The following is a 23,504-nucleotide window of genomic DNA, read 5'->3' as shown; positions in this document are numbered from 1 at the left end:
GTGAGGAATAAGGTCAGAGGAACAGGAACAGGCCAGTTATATGGATCTTTTACTCAAAGTGCAGGGGGAAGTAACTGAAGATTGTGAGCTAGACAGTGTCATAACCAGACATATTAATTAAAATATTACTTTGACTGCTGTGTCAAAGAAAATTGGACGGGAACAAGAATGAAGGAGGGTGACCAATAAGGAGACTGTTGTAATCCAGGTGAGATTAAAAAAAAAGTGATTTTGGAGAAAGAAAATATAGAACTTGCTGATTACTGTATGTAGAGGTGAGAGACAGAAAAGAATGAGCCTGAGTCCTAGGTTTTGATCTGAGCAACTCGGTGAATGGTGGCATCATTCACCTAGACGGAGAAACCAGGAAAAGACAGATTTGTGGAGGAAAAGGGTAAAGTAGAAAATAAGAATTCATTTTAGCCATGTTAAGTTGGAAAAATCTGTGAGATATCCTTGTGAAGGTGTCAGATGGCTAATTATATATTTTAGTGTGGAGCTCAGAGATGTTAGGAAATTTGGAAGTCATGAACATATGGATGGTATTTAAAACTATGGAAATAGAGGGGAATTCCCTGGCAGTCCAGTGGTTAGGACTCCGCACTTCCACTGCAGGGGGCATGGGTTCCATCCCTGGGGGGGGGAACTAAGATCCCACAAGCCGCGAACCATGGCCAAAAAAAAAAAAAATTTTTTTTAAACTATGGAAATAGAATAGATCACATAGAGAAAACATAAAAAGAGAACTACTATGGACCAGTGACTTCTATGTGCCTCCTGTTTTCCCCCTTTTGGAATATTAAGTACCTTCCCAACATACGCATCGTATGTTGGGTAGTAGTGGGGAAGGGGGTAGATAATATGCCTCTTTAGTCCCCAAGTTTTCAAATCAAATGGAACTATATTCAAGGAGCTGTCATCAAGAAATTATACCCAAGGAATATCACCTGGACCTGACCTCACTGAGATCCTGAACCTCAAGCCTGAGCCTGATGCCATTAAGGGATGAAACTTTGGGAGACTTTGTGGGGAGGGTGAGTGATTTTTTTGCATGTGGGAAGGATGTGAATTGTGCGGCCAGAACAGATGGTGGCAGATTGTTTTTCTAAAAAAGGTCACAGCAATATTTCTGGTCCTACATGCTCTTTAAGAACTTTACCGTTCCAAATGAAGAGGCAGAATCTGTTTTCCCTTCTTTGAATGTGAACGAGACTTTGATGAAAAAAAAAAGTGGCAAGAGTGATGCTGTGTGACTTCTGGGATTTGGTCATAAAAGACTACATGACTTCCCCTTGGCTTTCTCTTCTCTCTTCCTCCCTTTTCTCCTTTTCCTCCCTTTCCTCTGCCATTCCCCTCCCCGTGGGACATGGACAGGTTCATGTGGGTGTCAGCTGAGGCTCCCAGTCAATGGCTATTATCAACTGCTCGACATGTAATGGCAAAGGCCTTCAGGTGATACCAGTCCCAGCCTGAGTCTTCCAGCTGAGGCCCCAGACATCCTGGAACAGAGATAAGCTGACCCTGCATTGCCCAGTCTTAATTCCTGGCCCAAAGAAACTATGAGCATAATAAATGATTGTTTTATGCCACTAAGTTCTGTGCTAATTTGTTACACAGCCATAATAACTGAAAACCCAACACTGAGAAGCTTGGTGGAAGATAAGGAACCTATAAATACTGAAAAAACATAGCAAGATAAGTAAAAGGTGAACCAAGAGAGTAGAATATTTGAAGAACAGAATGGTCAACTGTGTCAATACTACTGAGAAGTCAAACAAGATAAGGGAAAAATTAGATATTGAATTTAATAACATGTAAATAAATCATCACTGACTGGGTGCCAAGACAATTCAATGGGGAAAAAAATAGTACTTTCTACAAATGGTGCTGGGACAACTGGATATCCACAAAATAATCAAGTTAGTGTCTTTCCTTACACCATATACAAAAATTTACTCAAAATGGATCATAGACCTAATTATAAGAGCTAAAACTATAAAAATCTTAAAAGAAAACATAGCAGTAAAACCTAATGACCTTGGTTGGATTAGGCAATGGCTTTCCTAAATATGACACCAAAAATACAAGCAGCAAAAGTAAAAAAGAGTTAAACTGAACGACATCAAAATTAAAAACTTTTATGCCAGACTTCCTTGGTGGTGCAGTGGTTGGGAATCCGCCTGCCAATGCTGGGGACAACATGTTCAAGCCCTGGTCGGGGAAGATCCCACATGCCGTGGAGCAGCTAAGCCCATGCGCCACAACTACTGAGCCTGCGCTCTAGAGACCGCGAGCCACAACTACTGAGCCCATGTGCCACAACTACTGAAGCCCGCGCGCTCTAGGGCCCGTGCTCCACAACAAGAGAAGCCACCGCAATGAGAAGCCCACGCACAGCAACGAAGACCCAATGCACCCAAAAAAAAATAAAATAACACTATAGAAATATTAAAAAAAAAAAGAATTGTAGTGGTAGTGGTAGTACTTGGGCATATAACCTAAAAGGATGGAGTGTTGTAGTCTGAGAACAGGATACTTGTGTGTATGATTTTGGAGCTGGTGCAATTTTTGTGATAACAAGGTTTAGGTGGGACCAAGAAAGTGAGCGGTTTAGAAAGAGATAAAATTAAAATGTTTATGTTCTAAGTCCCCAAGGGGGAAAAAAAAAACTTAGAAAATTCTGTTTATCATTCATCAGTATTTTTCAAATTGTAGATTATGATCCATTAGTGGGTAAATCAATTTATGAATTGTGAGCAGCATTTTTTTTTAAAAAAGGAAATAGAATAAGGTGCATGAGGTAAAGCTAAGTTATTCCAGATATATATTAAGTATATACTGAATCCTGATTATGATGAAAAAAAATTTTGAAAGTTACTGCCCTTTAACAATTATGAAATAAATTGATGGCATCCCTTGAAATCCAAATGCTCTATAAACAATATTACCATTTCTCCTTTCATGCTAAGTTAACTGAATTTTTCTTGATGAGTCAAAATCTTCCCTCATAGACCTAAACTCTTTGTCAGCATTGCTTGTCTTTACCTTTCATCACGCTTTATTTTGATTAACTGTACACATCCAGATATTTTGCCCAAGCGGACTTTTAGTATATAGTTATAACATTTACTTGGTCCCTTTGCTGTTTTAAAATTTATGTTTAAAAAAATCTGAAAATCTTTATTGCAACCTTGTTCCCAAGAGTTCCCCCCAAAAAGGATATCTTTTGTATAATTATTAAACTATCTGGATCTTGGTTCACCAAAGAACGTGAAAACTTTAGAGAATGAGGCAAGAACCATTAGTCTCATTAATGTGTCATCTGCAGTACATTTTTAGTCACAGTTAATGTAATTTTTTACTTTTTGTCAGACAGAATGAAAATATTTTCGGTGAAGTAGGGAGGAGGATTAGCTGACTAATAGCTAGATATAAAACATCAAGCTAGACACCTCACCCACATCAGCTATTCCTACATGTCAGAAAGCTACAACACTTAGCATGAATAAGTTCTTATGGTTTTGACTCTGATTGAAAGTGATTATTTCTGAAAAATCAGAATTGCAAATATATTTTAAAACATAGTCACATCAGAAAATATTTGATCAACTCAAATAAAAGCTTATCATTAAAGCTTGTCATTTCTAAGAGAACTAGCGAGAGAAACTAACATGATAATAACATAGCAAACTGCTTTCTTTCATCATTTCTCATACAATACTTGAAAGATCCCTATACAGCAGGTTTTAGAGTTTTAAAGTTTGGCAAATGTATTACATAGCAAATATCAGAGGAGGGCCAGTAATCAAGGCAATCTGGGGAACTGGGATTACAAATGTTACTATGTTGAGAACATTGCTGAAGAAGAGTATGATTAGAAAATTTTTAACTTTTTGGGGGACTGGCTCTTTTAAAATCAAATTAATCTTGTTAAGGCCCTTCAAATATAGTCCAAGAACACTCTTTTGCTATTTACTTGTATTAACAGATATTTCTAAGTGGTTATTACCATTCCTATCTTCAAGCAATTCACATCCTGCGAACAAAAGGAAATATGTTTTCATACATACCAATTTGTTACTTTCTTGTTTGTTTTGGGAATACAAGTACAGACTTTATATAGTCATAGATAAAAATAAAATCTTTAGTTTATATCTAAGTCATATACAAACTATATGCATAAAAACCTTTTGAACAATGTTGAGATATCATTAGGGGTCTGGTTAGTTTTAATTTTATTTATTTATTTTTAATTAATTAATTAATTAATTAAGTTTTGGCTGTGTTGGGTCTTCATTCCTGCATGCGGGCTTTCTCTAGTTGCAGTGGGGGCTACTCTTCATTGAAGTGCGCGGGCTTCTCATTGCAGTGGCTTCTCTTGTTGTGGAGCACAGGCTCTAGGCACGCAGGCTTCAGTAGTTGTGGCTTGCAGGCTCTACAGCGCAGGCTCAGTAGTTGTGGCGCATGGGCTTAGTTGCTCCGCAGCATGTGGGATCTTCCTGGACCAGGGATCGAACCCATGTCCTCTGCATTGGCAGGTGGTTCTTAACTACTGCACCACCAGGGAATTCCCTGGTTAGTTTTAATTTTTAAGTTTAGTCACATACATAAAAAAATTCCACTTCATGGGAATTCCCTGGCAGTCCAGTGGTTGGGACTCCTTGCTCTCATTTCCGAGGGCCCAGGTGAGGGCCTGGGTTCAACCCCTGGTCGGGGAATTAGGATCCCGCAGGTGCAAAAAAAAAAAAAAGAAAAAAAATTCCACTTCATTAAAGCTATTTGTCAATGAATACATGAATGCATATTTGGATTTCTGTGTATACTGACTTTCTCAATGTTATGTATTGTGAAGCAGAAATCCAGCTCTATTAAACTTCATACACTGAACTCTATAAACAAAGCACAGGGTCTTGCTTTAAGCTAACAATAGTTCTTCAGACACACAAAATAAAACTCAGATTCATAAATGTTCTGACTCTTCTTCCCTGCTGCTCATATTGGCTAGTGTCATCTTTATCCTCAGACTATTTATCTGAGTAGGTCAGTCTCGACTCCTCAATTCTATTTCAGAAATAACCACAGCCCAAAACATGCTTGGTGGAAGATTTTGAATTATAAAAATACAGTTGTATCCTAGTGACCTTGAACAGTTCAGTACTTATCAATGTTTATACTATGTTATTTTAATCAGTATTTTCCCAAATTAGTCCTTTAAAAAGCCATAAAGTATATCTGGGAGCAGTATTTAAGGATGAGGCAGATGTTAAGTCATTGTTACAGACTGAAAGTTCGTCCCCACCCACCCAGATTCATATGTTGAAATTCTAATCCCCAATGTAATGGTATTTGGAGGTGGAACCTTCGGGAGGTAATTAGGTGATGAGGGTGGAGCCCTCATGAATGAGATTAGTGCCCTTATGAAAAAGAGACCCATGAGAGCTCCCTTGCCCCTTCCACCAGGTGAGGACACAAGGATAAGACAATTATCTATAAGCCAGAAAGCATGCCCTCACTAGATACCAAATCTGCCTGGGCTTTGATCTTGGACTTCCCAGCCACCAGATATGTAAGAAATAAATTTCTGTTGTTTATAAGCCTTCCAGTCTATGGTAATTTGTTAAAGCAGCCCAAATAGACTAAGACAATCATTATGGAACTACTCAAATCATTATCATAATTAGTGGAGCATAGAGAAGGAAAACTACAGTACTGAGTATGTTCATGTCTTGTGCTCTAGATGAGCATTGATTTCTTTAGATTTCATAACAGGACCAAGTCATAGGAGAATCCCTAGCATTACTTTCACCTAATGTGCTTGCAAAAATTTTTTTAAGTGATGAAGAATAATTAGGGATCACTGTTGACTTTGAAGCCTGGACATAAACACAAGTGAGACCTAAAGTTTCTGCCAACTTACTTAACTGCTATTCAACTAACTTGTTGGAGACAGGTTAGAGCATAAATATAAGGAGTTAGAAAGCTGGGTTCTAATTCTAGCTGGATAACCTGAAAAAAGACTCTTAAATTCTCTGGATTTTAGTTCCTCAATAGAAAAATTAAGAAATTGAAATAAAATAACTCTAAAGTCTCTTCCAGGTTTAAAATTCTAATTCTATGATTCTATTCCAATAAGGTTTTGAATTTGTAAGATGGGGACAAAGGCAGTGTAAAGGTATAAATTAACACACTTCAGATCCAAACAAATGTTTTTATATACACCAGCAGAATGGAAATAAATTCTATATATTCCTTTTGTAAGCAATATGGGGATATTCTGCTTTATGTACTAGTGTCTACTTAGAAGATGAATGTATATTTATTTTGATAAATATAATCAATCCTTGCAGTGAATCTACCAGTTAGGAAAGAATCCCTCAGATTTTATATATTAAAAGAAACAGGCCATAAACATCATATAAAATAATGTTGTTACCAACTGGTTACGAAGCTCTATATTTCAAACAAAAGAGTACTATTTCTTACCTCTTTAAAAATATTTATTTACAAAAGCTTATTATTCTTTCTCCACTCTATAGGTTGACATGAGTCCAATCCAATTTTTCCATTAGAGAAAAGGAAAGGAGTCAGATTGGAATTGAATATGAAAGCTGGCTCTCTTTCAGCACTGTATATTGCCATCTTGGTATAAAACAGGAACCAATAGATAAATAGATTATTCTAGCATAAAACATTTAATTTTCATTTATTTTCAAATATCACGGGTGGGTAAGTTTTGTTAGATGGACAGGATAGTATTTTAGTCAGATCTTTTTTCTAACTTGACTTGTTAGTATCTTCCACATGCATATTAAGACAATACACATTTTAAGACTGCCAACTAAATTCTTGTTATAAACCAAGCCAGGAAGCATTTTCCTCACAATGCCAAACCTACACAAATCACTAAAGACATTATTAGAGAAATTAGAGGTTTAAAAGTACATCCTTCCTGACACTGACAATGTGGGCGTAAGCACAGCACCCACAGCCGTGTTTCAGCAGTCTTGGCATAGCATTCCTAAGGTAATAAAAATTCTTGAAGGTGGGCAGTTTCCGTCAATTAACTCTGAGAGAAACTCATCTGGAGCAGCCTCACCTCAGCCCACATATCATGATGATGCTGTCTACTCAATATGCCCTTGCTAGGGTGACAACATGTAAATGTTAAATTTCTGATCGCTCCCCTCCCCCAAGTTAATCATATGTATTCTAAATCTAGAATACACATTAAATTAAAATAAAGAAGGCAAATTCTCCACCAGACTTGGTATTCTTTTTCTTAGTGGACCAAAGGGAGTTAAACTCAGGGCTGAAATTTTTCCTCTTTAAGTTATTTTCTTTCTTTCTATAGCAGCCTCCAGGAACGCCACCTGGAGTCAGCTGATTATAACGCACACACACCACAGAGTCTCTTAGTTAGCCGTGTTGAGTATAAATAACGCCAACTACCAAATAACTGGCTCCTGAAGTGCTGGGTTTGGGGTTCTTACAACAGAAATTTCATTCCCTACTGTTGCTATCAGTGTAATCTTAACAATCATTTGTTCACTCTGACCAGGTTGATATTCAAGCATAACCAACAGGATCTTAAGTTTTCTGTGAATGGCAACCTAGATGTTACACATTTACCAAAGATCAAACTACCACTAGTGTCATAAGACCACAAAAAGAAGAGAGCTTAGCAGTAGCTCTTTTTTGTCATTATTCTTCCATGACCAAAAGGAATTAAACTGCACAAGTTAACTGAAACTTGTCAACATCACCAGTGTACCTTCCTGTTGCTAACTCCTACAGTCTGTTCTCAGATCTGACTCACTTAGAAGCATCTGACTGCTGATTATTCCCTCTACTATGATACACTCCCTTCTCTAGGTTTCCAGAACATCACATTCTCCTATGTCACTCACAGGATTCTGTCTTCTCAATCTCATTTGATGGTTCTTTCTCTTCTTCCTGCCCTTGGAATTCCTTTTACCATGCTGTAAGTCTTTTCTTTTTCTTTTTGCATAGCCTTCATCAATTTCTTGTATACAATATGCATTTCTTATTTATTATGTTTATCATTTATTTTATGACTGCATTCTTTCTCCCACTAGACTGCAGATGTTTTTGTCTACTTTTGGGCATTGATGTCTGATGCCCGGATCAGTGCCTGGCACACAGTGATCAATAAGTATTTGCTGAATAAATAAACTTCTGTCTTTCTGATTTATATCAATATATATTTAAGCCATTCCCTAACTTCTTAGAATGAATGTTGCTTGAGAGGAGAAAATCAATACATTTACATAAGAGTACGTCACATAACATGATGTTGAGTTCTTACATGTAGGCTATGAAACTTGGGCTAGTATTAGTAAACAGGTGATAACCATTGGCAAACAGGAACTATGGTCATATTTACACTTTTGTTTCCAACTCAAGTAACTGGTTTATGCTATCTCTAGTCCCTTTCACTAAGAGATAATGTATTCAAAAATTTAAAACATGTATGGCTTTTTAGTAGGAACTTTAATTCAACCAATATTTTTAAACCATTGACTAGTTTTAAGAAAGCAGGGGCTTCCAAAACCCCTAGGCTGTGCAGACAGCCATGCGGGGCCCCAGCCCAACAACCAGGAGGCCAGCAGCAGCCCCATGTACCTCCTGAGTTGCACAGTCAACCTGCCCTCCAGTGGGCACACAGCCACTGCACAAGACACAGCCTCACGGCCAACCAGGCTAGGGGCCAGCCCTGCCTCCCAGTGCACCTACAGCAGTCAGCTCATCACAACATAAGGGACCATGCAGCCCACATAGGGAGCACACCTAGAGCATATAACTCTGGTGACCAGAGGGGAGTGTGCTGTGGGGCCCCACAGGATGTCTCCTAAAAAAGGTCACTTCTCCAAGATCAGGAAACGTAATCAACTGACCTAACACATAGAAATAAACAGATAATTGGGCAAAATGAGGAGACAGAGGAATATGTTCCGAACAATGGAACAAGACAACTTCAGAAAAAGAACTAAATGTGGAGATAAGCAATCTGCCCAATAAAGAGTGCAAGGTAATGATCATAAGGATGCTCACCAAATGTGGAAGAAGAATGAACACAGTGAGAATTTCAACACAGAGAAAATATAAAGAAGAACCAAACAGAGCTAAAGAATACAATAACCGAAATTTTTAAATACACTAGAAGTAATCAATGGTAGATTAGATTATACAGAGGAATGGATGAGCAATCTGGAAAACAGAGTAGTAGAAATCACCCAAACTCAATAGAAAAAAGAATTTTAAAGAAAGCAGGATAGTTTAAGAGACCTCTGAGACAACATCAAGCATAATAACATTCACATTATAGAGGTCCCAGAAGGAGAGGAGAGAGGGAAAGGGGCAGAGAAATTATTTGAAGAAATAGTAGCTGAAAACTTCCCTAACCTGGGAAAGGAAACAGACATCCAGGTCCAGGAAGCACAGAGAAGCCCAAACAAGATGAACCCAGAGACACTTATACCAAGACACATTATAATGAAAATGGCAAAAATTAAAGAGAAAGAGAAAATCTTAAAAACAGCAAGAGAAAAGCAACTAGTGAGGAATTAGGGAACTTCCATAAGACTATCAGCTGACTTTTTAGCAGACACTTTGCAGGCCAGAAGGGAGTGACATGATATATTCAAAGTGATAAGAGGAAAAAAACTTACCAAGAATACTCTACCCGACAAGGTTATCATTCAGATTTGAAGCAGAGACAAAAAGTTTTACAAACAAAAGCTAAAAAAGTTTAGCACCATTAAACCAGCTTTAAGAGAAATGTTCAAGCGACTTCTCTAAGCAAGAAAGAAAAGGCCACAACTAGAAATATCAAAATTATGAAAAGAAAAATCTCACTAGTAAAGGCAAACATACAGTAAAGGTAGTAGATCAACCACTTATGTAGCTCGTAGGAAGGTTAAAGGACAAAAGTAGTAAAACCATCTATATCTACAAGTAGTTAAGGGATATACAAAACAACAAGATGTGAAATATAACATCAAAAACATTAAATGTGGGGACTTCCCTGGTGGCACAGTGGTTAAGAATCCACCTGCCAATGTAGGCGACATGGGTTCGAGCCCTGGTCTGGGAAGATCCCACATGACACGGAGGAACCAAACCCTTGTGCCACAATTACTGAGCCTGCGCTCTAGAGCCCGCGAGCCGCAACTACTGAACTTGCATGCCACAACTACTGAAGCCCACGCGCCTAGAGCCCGTGCTCCGCAACAAGAGAAGCCACCACAGTGAGTAGCCCCCTCTTGCCGCAACTACAGAAAGCCCGCACGCAGCAACGAGGACCCAACACAGCCAAAAACAAATAATAAATAATTAACTAATTAAAACAAAACAAAAAAACATTAAATGTGGTGAGGGGAGTAAAAATGTAGGGTGATTAGAATGCCTTTGAACTTAAGAGATAATCAACTTAAAATAATCATTTATATATATATACAGTTATATATGAACCTCATGGTAACCACAAACCAAAAACCTACAATAGATACATATAGAAAAACTAGAAAGGAATCCAAACAAATCACTAAAGATAGTCATCAAATCACAGGGGAATAGAGCAAAAGAAGAAGAAAGGAACAGAGAAGAACTACAAAAACAAACAGGAAACAACTAAAATGGCAATAAGTACATACCTATCAATAATTATTTTAAGTTTAAATAGACTAAACGTGCCAATCAAAAGACATAGAGTGCCTGAATGGATAACAAGACCCATATATACACTGCCTACAAGGACTCGTTTCTGGTCTAAAGACACACAAAGACAGGCCTAGGGCTGGTTGCCAGGTGGCAGGCAGCTGGGTGCCGCCATCTTGCCATACAGTGGGAGCTGTGTGCCTGGCTCCCATGTCCTGCAGCCATGTTGCCTTGCACCCTCCCCTCAGGGCGGTCCTGCCCTGGTCTGGGCTCAACGAGGCAAGGGCTGGAGCCTGGCAGTGGCAGGGCAGCCCAAGGCCCGAGATGGTGATCTTTTGTGCAGCTGTAAATTACTCCAACTGGCAGGGCAAGGGGGAGAAGCACGCTGTCTCCTGCCACAGGTTTCCCCCTAAAGGACTCAAAATGTCTGATCCAGTTATTAAAGGCTGTTCAGAAGGATAACTGGACCCCCACTAAGTAGTCTTTCCACAGTAGTGAACACTTCACCAAAGAAAGCTTCTCCACGAGGCTGGAGGATCAGCACTGAGTGCTCAAGATCATGGCCGTGGCTTCCATCTTCCACCGGACTGAGAAGAAGCGAGCTGGAGGCCATGGTTGCACCAGGAGAAAGGGGACAAGAAAGGCCTCAGGGCGCTTCAGGGGACATGTGAGTGAAGCAGACAGGAAAGGAGCTGCAGGGTCATCAACATCCTCAAGTGAAAACCCAGGGGTCAAGCTGGAGCCCTGCAAGTTGAAGTGAGCTGCACTGTAGGGTAAAACTGCACCCAGGGCCACCCCAGAAGCCACCGGTCAGAAACTGGTGCAGCAGCCTCTGGAAGTACTCCAGAAGCCAATCTGGCTAGCGCAGCATTAGACGGCCAGGGAGAAGCAAACATGTCTGCTGCAGGTGCTGGCAATCAGAACACCGCCTCCCCGGATGGGGGCCTGGTAGACAAGAGTGGCATTTCCATGGATGACGTTATCCCCCGCAGTATCTGGGCCTTGCAAATTTACTGGCTCACTTCATTCTTACAGTTTCTCCTCCAAGCACGCTGGAAAGAGGCTGTCTGTCCCCTGAGAGCCTGCTGACCGGAAGAGGCTGAAGAGAGACACGGAGCCTGACTGCAGCAAAACCAGCCTGGGGCCCAACAAGGGCTCGGCACAGAGCCCCACAGGTTTGTCCCTCACAGCGACGCCTCAGAAGCCCTCCCAGAGCCCCTCCACCCCTCCAACAGATGTTACCCTGAAGCCAGGCACAGAAGCTGTGCGAAGTGAGCACAGGGACACCAGCCCCATGTTCTTCAAGGAGAGCATCCTGTCAGCATTGCGGGCCTACAAATTCGTCAGTTTGTTGCAGTCCTGCTGCTTCTCATCCTGGCAGAACAAGAACAAAGTGTGCTTCCTATGGGAGCAGGCGGAGAAGGACAGCAAGCTAAAGACCCTGCGACACAGGGTCAGCTGCTTGGACAGCCAGGCGTGCAAGCTGCAGGAGAAGCGGGACCAGCTGAAGAGAGTGAGCTTCCCCTACCTGAGCAGGCGGCTGTCCCCTTAGCCCCCACCCTGCGGTCAGTACCAGAGCCTTGAGGCTCCCACACTGCCTGGTTATCATGGGGCGGGGTTCTGGCTGATGGCCTCTGAGCACTTCTATGTGTTGCATGCTCCCTGATGTCTCTGCAGAGGCTATGATAGTAGCTGTACCTTGTAGAAGAGGAGCCCAGGTTGGTGAGCTTACCTCACTCACTCCAGGGCACACTCAAGAGGCATCTTAGGAATGGGGGTTTAGCTAGTGAGAAAGAAGGCATTTCATGTCAGCTGGGAAAGCCAGAACCACTCAATGAATGGTTGACAATTGGTTTTCCACTTGAACAGGGGAAATCCCTTTGTATTGCATATCTCACACAAACATAAAATCCTAATGAATTAGGATCTAAATGTAAAATAAAATAGACATAGTAAACTATTAGAAAAATTATAGGAGACTCTTAAAATCATGTGGAGGTTTTTTCATTCATGTTCTAATTAATATCCTTGAAGTTAAAGAATTTTGAACATTAATAATAATTTCTTTAAAAAAAAAAACATACACACAGAGTGAAAGTGAGGGGATGGAAAAAGTTAATCCATGCAAATGGAAACAAAAAGAAAGCTGGAGTAGCAATACTTATATTAAAAAAGTAGCCTTTAAAACAAAGCTATAACAAAGACAAAGAATGACATTACATAATGATAAAGTGATCAATCCAACAAGAAGATATAGCAATTGTAAATATATATGCACCCAATATAGAAGCATCTAAATACATAAAGCAAATATTAACAAACATATAGGGAGAAAGTGACAGTAATACATTGGATACACAGTGATCCAAAATCTATGGGATGCAGCAAAAGCAGTTCTAAAAGGGAAGTCTAGTGATACAAGCCTACCTCAGGAAACAGGAAAAATCTCAAAAAAGCAATCTAAACTTACATCTAAAGAAACGACAAGAAGAACAAAGAAAACTCAAAGTTAGTAGAAGGAAAGAAATAATAAAGATAAGAGCAGAAGTAAATGAAATAGAGACTAAGAAATAGAAAAGATTGATGAAACTAAGAGCTGGTTCTTTAAAAATATAAACAAAATTGATAAACCTTAAGCCAGACTCATCAAGAAAAAAAAAGAGGCTCAAATAAAAAAAATCAGAAATTAAAAAGGAGAAGTTACAACTGACACCAGAGAAATACAGAGGATCATAAGAGATTACTATGAACAATGACATGCCAATAAATTTGTCATCCTAGAAGAAATGGGTGAATTCCTAGAAACATACAATCTTGAAGACTGAATCAGAAAGAAATAAAAAATATGGACAGACCAATTACTAGTAACAAAACTAAATCAGTTTAAAAAAAAAAAAAAAAACTCCTGACAAATAAATGTCCAGGACCAGATAGCGTCACAGGTAAATTCTACCAAACAGTTAGAGAAGAGTTAACACCTATCTTTCTCAAACTATTCCAAAAATTTAAAGAGGAAGGAATGCTTCCAAACTCATTCTATAAGGTTAGCATTACCTTGACACTAAAACCAGACACCACAAAAAATGAAAATTAGAGGCCAATATCACTGATAAACATAGAAGCAAAAATGCTCAACAAAATATTAGCAAACTGAATTCAACAACACATTAAAAGGATCATACACCATGATCGAGTAGGATTTATCCCAGGGATGCAAGGATGGTTCAATATACACAAATCAATGTGATACGCCACATTAAAAAACTGAAGAATAAAAATCATATGATCATCTCAACAGATCCAGAAAAGCTTCTGACAAAATTTATCATCCATTTGTGATAAAAAAAAAACCTCATCAAAGTAGGTATAGAGAAAATATAGCTCAACATAATAGAGGCCAACAGTTACAAACCCACAGCCAACATCACAGTCAACAATGAAAACCTGAAAGCATTTCCTCTAAGATCAGGAACAAGACAAGAATGCCCATTGTCCCCACTTTTATTCAACATAGTATTGGAAGTCCTAGCCACAGAAGTCAGACAAGCAAAAGAAATAAAATAAATCCAAATTGGAAAGGAAGAAGTAATACTGTCACTATTTGCAGATGGTTTGATACTACATATAGAAAATCGTAAAGCCACCACTAAAATACAGTAAGTCCCCTACATACACATGAGTTCTGTTCCAAGAGCACAGTCGTAAGTCCAATTTGTTCATAAGTCCAACAAAGTTAGCCTAGGTACCCAACTAACACAATCAGCTATATAGTATATATAGTATATATTATATAGTATATATAATAGGTTTATAATACTTTTCACACAAATAATACATAAAAAATAAACACAAAAAATAAAGAAAACACTTTTAATCTTACAGTACAGTACCTTGAAAAGTACAGTAGTACAGTACAACAGCTGGCATACAGGGGATGGCATCAAGTGAAGAGGCAAGAAGACTTAATGGAGGAGGGAGAGGAGGTGGGAGATCGTAGAGCTGAAGGATCATCAGCAATAGGGAATGGAGGGTAAGCTGCAGTTTCACTCACGCCTGACGTTAATGGTGCAGGTTCTGGTTCCTTGCTGGATTCAATTCTATCTACCCTCCTGAAAAAATGACCCAGTGATGTCTGGGTAGTAGCTCTTTTTTTCTCATCATAGATGACACAGTAGCACTGGACTGCATTCTGAACGGCGGCTGCAACCCTCATGTACCGTTCTACGTTCGGGTCCTGTGCCTCTAAAACTAACAGTGCCTGGTCAAATAAAGAAAATCCCCTTGTCATTTCCTGCATCGTGAATCTCTTCGGTTCTTCAGTTACTACTTCTTCCTCTTGTCTCTCTTAGTCCTTTCTCTGGGCCTCCAGTTCCATCAGGTCTTCATCAGTAAGCTCCTCATGTTGCACAGCAAGGAGTTCGATGAAATCGTCCTCTTGCAGATCTAGCTCCAGCTTCTCACTGAGGGTCACTAAGTTGCTGAAGACCACGTTCACATCTTTGAAAGTTTGCAGCTTGAAGGTTCATATGTAGGGGACTTACTGTATACAAAGCACTCTACAACTCAACACCAACAAAAACAAACGATCTGACTAGACAATGGGCAGAGGGCCTGAATAGACATTTTTCCAAATAAGACATACTGATAGCCAACAGACACGTGGAAAGATGCTCAACATCACTAATCATCAAGGAAATAAAAATCAAAACCACAAAGGGATACCATTTCACACCTGTCAGAATGGCTATCATCAAAAAGACCACAAATAACAAGTGTTGGTGAGGATGTGGAGAAAAGGGAATCTTCGTGTACTGTTGGTGGGATTGTAAAATGGTACAACCACTATAGAAAACAGTATGATGGTTCCTCAAAAAATTAAATATAGAACTGCCATATGATCCAGCAATTTCACTTCTGGGTATATACCTTTAAAAAGTATGAATTTGAAAACATATATATACCCCGAAATTCACTGCAGCACTTTTTACAATAGCCAAGATATGGAAGCAACCTAAGTGTCTGTCAATAGACGAATGGATAAAGAAGATGTGGTGTATATATACAATGGAGTATTATTACTCAGCCATAAAAAAATGAAATTTTGCCATTGCAACAACATGAATGGATGTAGAGGGTATTATGCTCAGGAAATAAGTCAAACAGAGAAAGACAAATACTGTATGATCTCAATTATATGTGGAATCTAAAAAACAAAAAACAAATAAATGAAAACAGACTCATAGATACAGAGAACAAACAGGTGGTTGCCAGAGGGGAGGGGTGGGGGTGGGGAACAAAATAGGTGGAGAAGATAAAGAGGTAAAAACCTTCAGTTATAAAATAAATAAGCTGTGGAGATGTAATACACAGCATAAGGAATACTCTTCAATAGTATTGTAATAACGTTGTATGGGGACAGATGGGTGCTAGACTTACTGTGGTGATCATTTCATAATGTATGCGAATGTCAAATCTCTGTAGTACACCTGAAACTACATAATATTATATATCCAACTATATATATTTTTTTTTATGTATTTATTTATTTATGGCTGTGTTGGGTCTTCGTTTCTGTGCGAGGGCTTTCTCCAGTTGCGGCAAATGGGGGCCACTCTTCATCGCGGTGCGCAGGCCTCTCACTACCGCGGCCTCTCTCGTTGCGGAGCACAGGCTCCAGACGCGCAGGCTCAGTAATTGTGGCTCACGGGCCCAGCTGCTCCGCGGCATGTGGGATCTTCCCAGACCAGGGCTCGAACCCGTGTCCCCTGCATTGGCAGGCAGACTCTCAACCACTGCGCCACCAGGGAAGCCCTATATATATTTTTTTTTTAAAAAACAGGGGCTTTACTAAGATGAAACACAATTATTCTTTGAAACACAACCAGAAATAGAACCCTGTTTAATGATTCTACTAATCCACATCACTATTTCTAGATATTACTTTAGGTCATAAGCTGTTACATATACATTCTGAATACAATATTGATATAACAAAATATCTTATTTTCATGAAAAATGATAAAAGTAGCTACAATTTTTTGAGTTCTTATTACCTGCCAGCTAATGTACTAAATTCTTTACATCTTTTATCTCTTTTAATTCTCACAGTAACACTGTGAAATAGGGCGTTTCTGAAATTCTTAACTGAAGAAATTGATGATTAGAGAGGTTAAAGTGGAGCCACATTTTAAATCCAGGTGTAAGTCTTGAAAGCTATACTGTAAACCCCTAATGGTGTAATTGTTTACCCCAGGAACACATGTGATAATAATCAGATTCTACCGATTAAGAAAAGAGAGACACAAGATAATATGCTAAAAGTTGTATAGCTAATCAACAACATGGTGGCTACAAGAAACATATTTCGTGAATTCCAGTCCCTTAACCTAGTTTTCCCATGAACATAGCTTATGTATTTATTCATTTATTTCATTAATTTTAATTAAAGAGTAATACATACCACACTGTTTTTGAAAAAAATCAAAGAATACAGAAATACTTAAAGTAAAAAGTAAAGGTAAAAATGATCAGTTTGCTAAATCCTTCTAGAATTTTTTTCTAAGTGTTTACAGACAAACAGAAAAATATAGCTTTGTTTTGGATTTATTGCAGTATAAATGAAATGATATATGTACTATTACAAAATGTACTTTTCCCTTAGCAATGTGTTTTACGGAACTTTCCATGCCAATGAACGCACACACACACAAACACAAAACTTATTTTAAGTTGCTACAGTTTCTCTATCAATGACAGATTATTTATAATTTTCAATACTATAGACAATGCTTCAGTGAACATCATTACATCCCGTTTTGTGCACACTGCACAGATATATAATCCATTATTTGTTAAATTACTGTAATTTTTATCAAAATACTGCAATCATATATACACTTATTAAAGTAAAGTTGAACTAAAAGACTCATGATGAAAGACAGAAAACCCTTACCCACTGTTCTCTATGCTGCAGAGGATACCAGCGTCAACTTTTCTAGTCATTCTCCTGTTTCCATATTTCTAAGTAAAATCTTTATACTGATATTTCTTTTTTTTTTTATAACATGGGCATACATTTCTTTAAAATTTTAAAAATTTATTTATTTTATTTATTTTTGGCTGCGTTGGGTCTTCATTGCTGTGCGCAGGTTTTCTCTAGTTGTGGCAAGCGGGGCCTACTCTTCATTGCGGTGCACAGGCTTCTCACTGCAGTGGCTTCTCTTGTTGCGGAGCACGGGCTCTAGGCGCGTGGGCTTCAGTAGTTGTGGCACGTGGGCTCAGTAGTTGTGGCTCGCGGGATCTAGAGTGCCGGCTCAGTAGTTGTGGTGCATGGGCATTGTTGCTCCATGGCATGTGGGATCTTCCCAGACCAGGGCTTGAACCCGTGTCCCCTGCATTGGCAGGCAGATTCTTAACCACTGTGCCACCAGGGAAGCCCTATATTGATATTTCTTAATTTATCAATATTAGATATCAGATATATTATCTTCTTCCCATGGTAGAGGAGGTGTTAATTCTTCCTGATTTATCAATATTAGCCATATCTTTTCTCCATAGTGAAGATTTACTGATTCTTCTCACTAACCCAACTCCCCTCCCCCCCAATTTTTGGTTAAATCAGTAAGTTTTAAAAAATTCCAGGGACTTCCCTGGTGGCACAGTGGATAAGAATCCACCTGCAAATGCAAGGGACATGGGTCCAGGAAGATCCCACATGCCTCAGAGCAACTAAGCCCATGCACCACAACTACTGAGCCTGTGCTCTAGAGCCCACGTGCCACAACTACTGAAGCCCCTGCGCCTAGAGCCTGTACTCCGCAACAAGAGAAGCCACTGCAATGAGAAGCCCACGCACCGCAACGAAGAGTAGACCCTGCTCGCCGCAACTAGAGAAAGCCCACGCGCAGCAACGAAGACCCAACACAGCCATAAATAAATAAATAAATAAATAAATTTATATATTAAAAAAAACTCTGTAAAATATTCCAGGTATACAAAGAGTGTGAATTTCTGAAGCGTATACTAAGATCACAACTCCTTTCTTGTACAACTTTTTTTTCCTAGAGTTGATGACTGCCTCACTTTTTCCCATTTGCTTTGTTTTCAACATACCTATCAGTAATTTTTTCCAAATGCTCCAACACCATTGTGGCACACGATTCAATGATATTTTCCATATGTTCAAGCAAATCAGTTTCTATTTTTTCTCCTGGAAAACACCCTGGACTCGACAGTCTTGCTGTACAAATGACACCCTGGGACTTTGTTATGGAGCTCTTCTGTGTTTGGTTTCCCATTTCCTAGATCCCTCATCTTTTCTTATCAACTAGCTTTTTAGATTTTGCTAGGGTACATCCTCTGTAGTTTTACAGCTTTCTACTATCTCCCCCCCTTATCCTCCCAATGCTTTTGAGTCATATAATATCTACATATCAGAGTTTATAATATATAAATTCTGTCCTAGAATAGTAAGCCCCCCATTAATCCTATGGATTCAATGCTCATATCAAGTCTTTTGCTATATTTTCATCACTTGGTTACCTAAAGTGTGTCCTCTAGTAGTTTCTCAAGAAGGCATTAGGGAAATTATATTTTCTGAGTTTTTGCATGTTTAAAAACGTTGCCTTTTCACCTGAACAACAGTTTGAGTAGATATAAAATTCTTAGGTCACACTTTCCGTCCTTGAGGACTTTACAGATCTTGCTCTACTGTCTTCTGACACTGAACTTTTCTGAGAATTCTGAAGCCAATTTGAATCATTCTCCCCGTCATGTTTATTCTTCTACTCTGGAGTCATTAAAAAAAACTTTTTTTGTAGTCCAATAACATTACTAGGTTATGCCTTAACGTTAATTGTTCTATGTAAATTCTTCCTGGCTCATGATGTGCCCTGTCAATCTATAGATTCAAATCTGCATTTGTTTTGAGCAGTTTCTTTGAAAAATACCTGTAAATATTATATTGTATTACTTGAGTTTTATTCTTCAAGGACAACAATTATTCTCCTTTATCCATGTGCCACATCTAACACTGGTTCTTTATTCCTTTTAGACATGTGGTTAAGTTCCATTTCATTTTGTTCATTTTTTCTCAATTTTACCCTCCATGTACCTTATTGTGTTTTCCAGAAGTGTCTATTCTTTTTCCTGCTTCCAATATGCCCCTCATTTCATTGACATTTAATTTTTCTCTTCCACTTATTTTTCGAGCTCTGTTAGCTAAACTTCACCTTTTGCACTAACCCTTCCTTGACCTACCTCTGCTTTGAGTTCTAGTTTTATCAAAGAACTTGCAAGATTAATTTTTAAAAATTATCATTCAAGACAATATATCTTATTGCAACTTTCATCAGGAATATTTTTCAATTGTCATTTATTTTTATTTTTGTTTACATCAACTTTTTATTTATTTATTTATTTATTTTACCATGCTACACGGCATGTGCAATCTTAGTTCCCTGAGCAGGGATCGAACTTATGCCCCCTGCAGTGGAAGCGCAGGGCCTCAACCACTGGACTACCAAGGAAGTCCCTACTTAAACTTTCTAAAATTGTATCTCTTTATATAAAATCCCTGCTGGTTCCTGTATGATAATAATCTATAAATGAAGTACGTTTTTCCTGGACCAGCTCTTCATAAGAGGTTCATGTAGCTCACAATGAAGTTCCTGAGGACCCAAGGTTGTGTGAGGGAGTTATTTTATTCTTGACTTCTCCCTAGCCAACAAAGCTGCTAATAATACAGAGTCTCTTGGGACTTCCCTGGTTGAGCAGAGGTTAAGAATCTGCCTGCCAATGCAGGGGACATGGGTTTGAGCCCTGGTCCGGGAAGATCCCACATTCTGTGGAGCAACTAAGCCAGTGAGCCACAACTACTGAAGCCTGTGCGCCTAGAGCCCGTACTCTGCAACGAGAAGCCATGACGATGAGAAGCCCGTGCACCGCAACGAAGAGTAGCCCCCGCTCGCCGCAACTAGAGAAAGCCCGCACACAGCAACAAAGACCCACACAGCCAAAAATAAAACCAAATAAATAAATTTTTAAAAAATATGGTGTATTTCCAATTCCTCATTCAGCTTATCTTCTTTTCTTTCTTGGTGCCAAACTAGGTATTGAGAAGTCCCTGCTGGTAGCCTGTGAAAGGTTCCAAAATTATTTTTGCCCCCCCCCCCAAAGAATACCACCTTTTTTGGAGCACTTACTGGCTTTCACTGAGATCTTCAGATGAAAGCATTCTATCTCATCATTTTATGAAACCCATTTGGCCTTTGTTGCATTTGGTAGCCCTTAATTTTCTGATTTGGTGTTAACAGATATATCCTACTCTTACTGAAGATGGAGTTTGCATTTTTCTTTCTTGTTCATCCTCCTTCTTTTTTTTCCTGGCGATTTCTAAGAGAAGCAGACAATGTCATTGTTATTCTACTATTTTAAAGTCTGTAATGAGCCCTTATTTTTTTTTTTTATCACTCTCTGAACTGCTTTTCAGACAGAGAGTGATAATTACTCTCATAATACTGAGGCACATGCATTAAGTCTATCTTGATTCTTGAGTATGGCAAACAAGACAAAATAATACTTTCTTGAAGGAGTGCATATTCAATGAGTTGAATCAAATACATTCAACTATGAAGCATAATAAATTAGGGAATGAAATGATTCCAGAAGGAAGATTGATGTGTGAGAAAAATCTGTAATTCTAAACTCCGATTCTATGCTACTTAATTTATGCTATGACCCTGTATTAGGCATTTTGCCCTCAGATTCTTCTCTGTAAACTTAAAATCTTTAGTTATTTGTTGCATGTATTTTGGATGGAATGTAGAGATCCTGTTTAAATATAAATTTGTAGCAACTGAGTAATACTGAGAGTAAATATCAAATCAACCAAAATTTATGAAGTGTTTATAATTATTTTATTCTCCTTTCTGCCCTCTAAATTATTCCAATAAGCCCAAGGAAAACTGAAGCCAGGCAAAATCTGTAGCAGGTTGTAGATTCCTTCTTTCTAGTCTGTATAGCTAACATATGTGCAAAACCAACTGCATTCACCAGAATTTAAATAAATCACCAAGGATAAAAAGCTGTAATTTACTTTCCTACTTTATTTTAATCCACATGATTATACAGAAATTCCAACAAGTAGTCTTGCAAATACTTGCTTCTTTATTTTTTTTTAATATTTCTTTATTTATTTATATGGTTGCCCCGGGTCTTAGTTGCAGCAGGCAGGCTCCTTGGTTGTGGCTCACAGGCTCCTTAGTTTCAGCTTGCAGGCTCCTTAGTTGCAGCACATGGGTTCCCTAGTTGTGGCATGCAAACTCTTAGTTGCGGCATGCATGTGGGATCTAGTACCCTGACCAGGGATTGAATCCAGGCCCCCTGCACTGGGAGCGTGGAGTCTTAATCACTGCCCCACCAGGGAAGTCCTGTACTTGGTTCTTATAAATTGTGATCGAACCTCAAATAAATTCTTAGGACAGAGGTAGGAAGAAATTTTCCTGATACTGAAAATAATGACAACTTATTCCATTAAGACCTTCCAAACTTACCAGAATTTGAAATGATGAGTTGAGATTAGATAAGTTAATTTCTCAATGACATATATAAACAAAATAACATGGTAACATAAATAAATCCAGCAGTGTTTCATATTAGTTTTGTGAAAACTTACATCCAGCCAGAAACATAAGTAACTTAACTTTCAAAGGTAATTGCTTATATTGCTTCACTCTGTGAAGTAAATAAGGAAGCAATTGCTTTTGAGGGTAATTAAATGCTTTTTGCTTTCTCAGTATTCTATGATGAAAATTTTCAAATGTACAGAAAAGTTGAAAGAATTTTACAGTAACTATTCAGAATCTCATCACTTAGATTCTTCCATTAATATTTTGCTACCCATCTATTTACTGATTAATCCATCAATCCATCTTATTTTTTATGTGTTTTAAAGCAACATGCTGATATCAGTATACTTCCCCTTAAATATTTTAATATGCATATTCCTAACTAGAATTCAATATTTGTTCTAGCAAAATTTACATACAATAAAATACACAAATCTTATATGTATTTTCACTGAATTTCAACAAGTGCATGTACCTATGTAACTCTTCTACAAAGCTACAGGACATCAATACTCAAGAAAGTTCCTTCATGCTCCTTTCCAGTTATTCTCCACCTCCAGCCTCCCACTGTTCTCACTTTTCACACCACAGATTAGTTGCATCTCTTCTTGAACTTAATATAAACAGACTCATAAAACCATGCACTCTTTTATGTAAGTCTTCTTTCACTCAGCAAAGTGTTTTTGAGATTCATCCATATTATCGTATATTGATAGTCCATTCCTTTTTATTGCTGAGAAGTTTTCCATTGTGTTAATATACTGCAGTTTATGAAAGAAATTGAAGATGACACAAACAGATGGAAAGATATACTGTGTTGATGAATTAGAAGAATTAATACTACTAAAATGACCATACTACTCATGGCAATCTACAGATTCAATGCAATCCCTATAGAAAATACCAAGGGCATTTTTCACAGAATTAGAATAAGTAATTTTAAAATTTGTATGGAAACATAAAAGACCCTGAAGAGTCAAAACAATGTTGAGAAAGAAGAACAGAGCTGGAAGAATCATGCTGTCTGACTTCAAACTATACTACAAAGCTACAGTCATCAAAACAGTATGGTACTGGCACCAAAACAGAGACATAGATCAATGGAATAGAATAGAGAGACCAGAAATAAGTCCACACACTAATGGTCAATTAACCTATGACAAAGGAGGCAAGACTATACAATGGAGAAAGGACAGTCTC

The 23,504-nt window shown here is 38.4% G+C and overlaps 2 protein-coding genes and 2 pseudogenes across 8 annotated transcripts in view; 2 read left to right on the top strand and 2 right to left on the bottom strand.

Annotated features, from left to right (window-relative positions):
• The window catches only part of PPM1E (protein phosphatase, Mg2+/Mn2+ dependent 1E), a 201,642-nt gene that overhangs the window by 22,125 nt on the left and 156,013 nt on the right, over positions 1 to 23,504 (bottom strand). The gene's annotated exons all lie outside the window — the stretch shown is intronic.
• LOC309649739 (synaptosomal-associated protein 23 pseudogene) overlaps positions 1 to 23,504 on the bottom strand; it is a 424,755-nt pseudogene that overhangs the window by 257,518 nt on the left and 143,733 nt on the right. The window lies entirely within an intron of this gene.
• TRIM37 (tripartite motif containing 37) overlaps positions 1 to 23,504 on the top strand; it is a 282,148-nt gene that overhangs the window by 157,213 nt on the left and 101,431 nt on the right. The gene's annotated exons all lie outside the window — the stretch shown is intronic.
• LOC309649737 (peroxynitrite isomerase THAP4 pseudogene) lies at positions 4,292 to 14,444 on the top strand (annotated as a pseudogene). The gene has a single exon. The product of its transcript is annotated as a peroxynitrite isomerase THAP4 pseudogene (transcript).

The sequence above is a fragment of the Balaenoptera physalus genome (assembly GCF_965194825.1).
Source record: "Balaenoptera physalus genome assembly, chromosome: 20".
Lineage (NCBI taxonomy): Eukaryota > Metazoa > Chordata > Mammalia > Artiodactyla > Balaenopteridae > Balaenoptera > Balaenoptera physalus.
The sequence above is the reverse complement of the archived record's forward strand: the minus strand, read 5'-3'. Positions and strand labels throughout refer to the sequence as shown.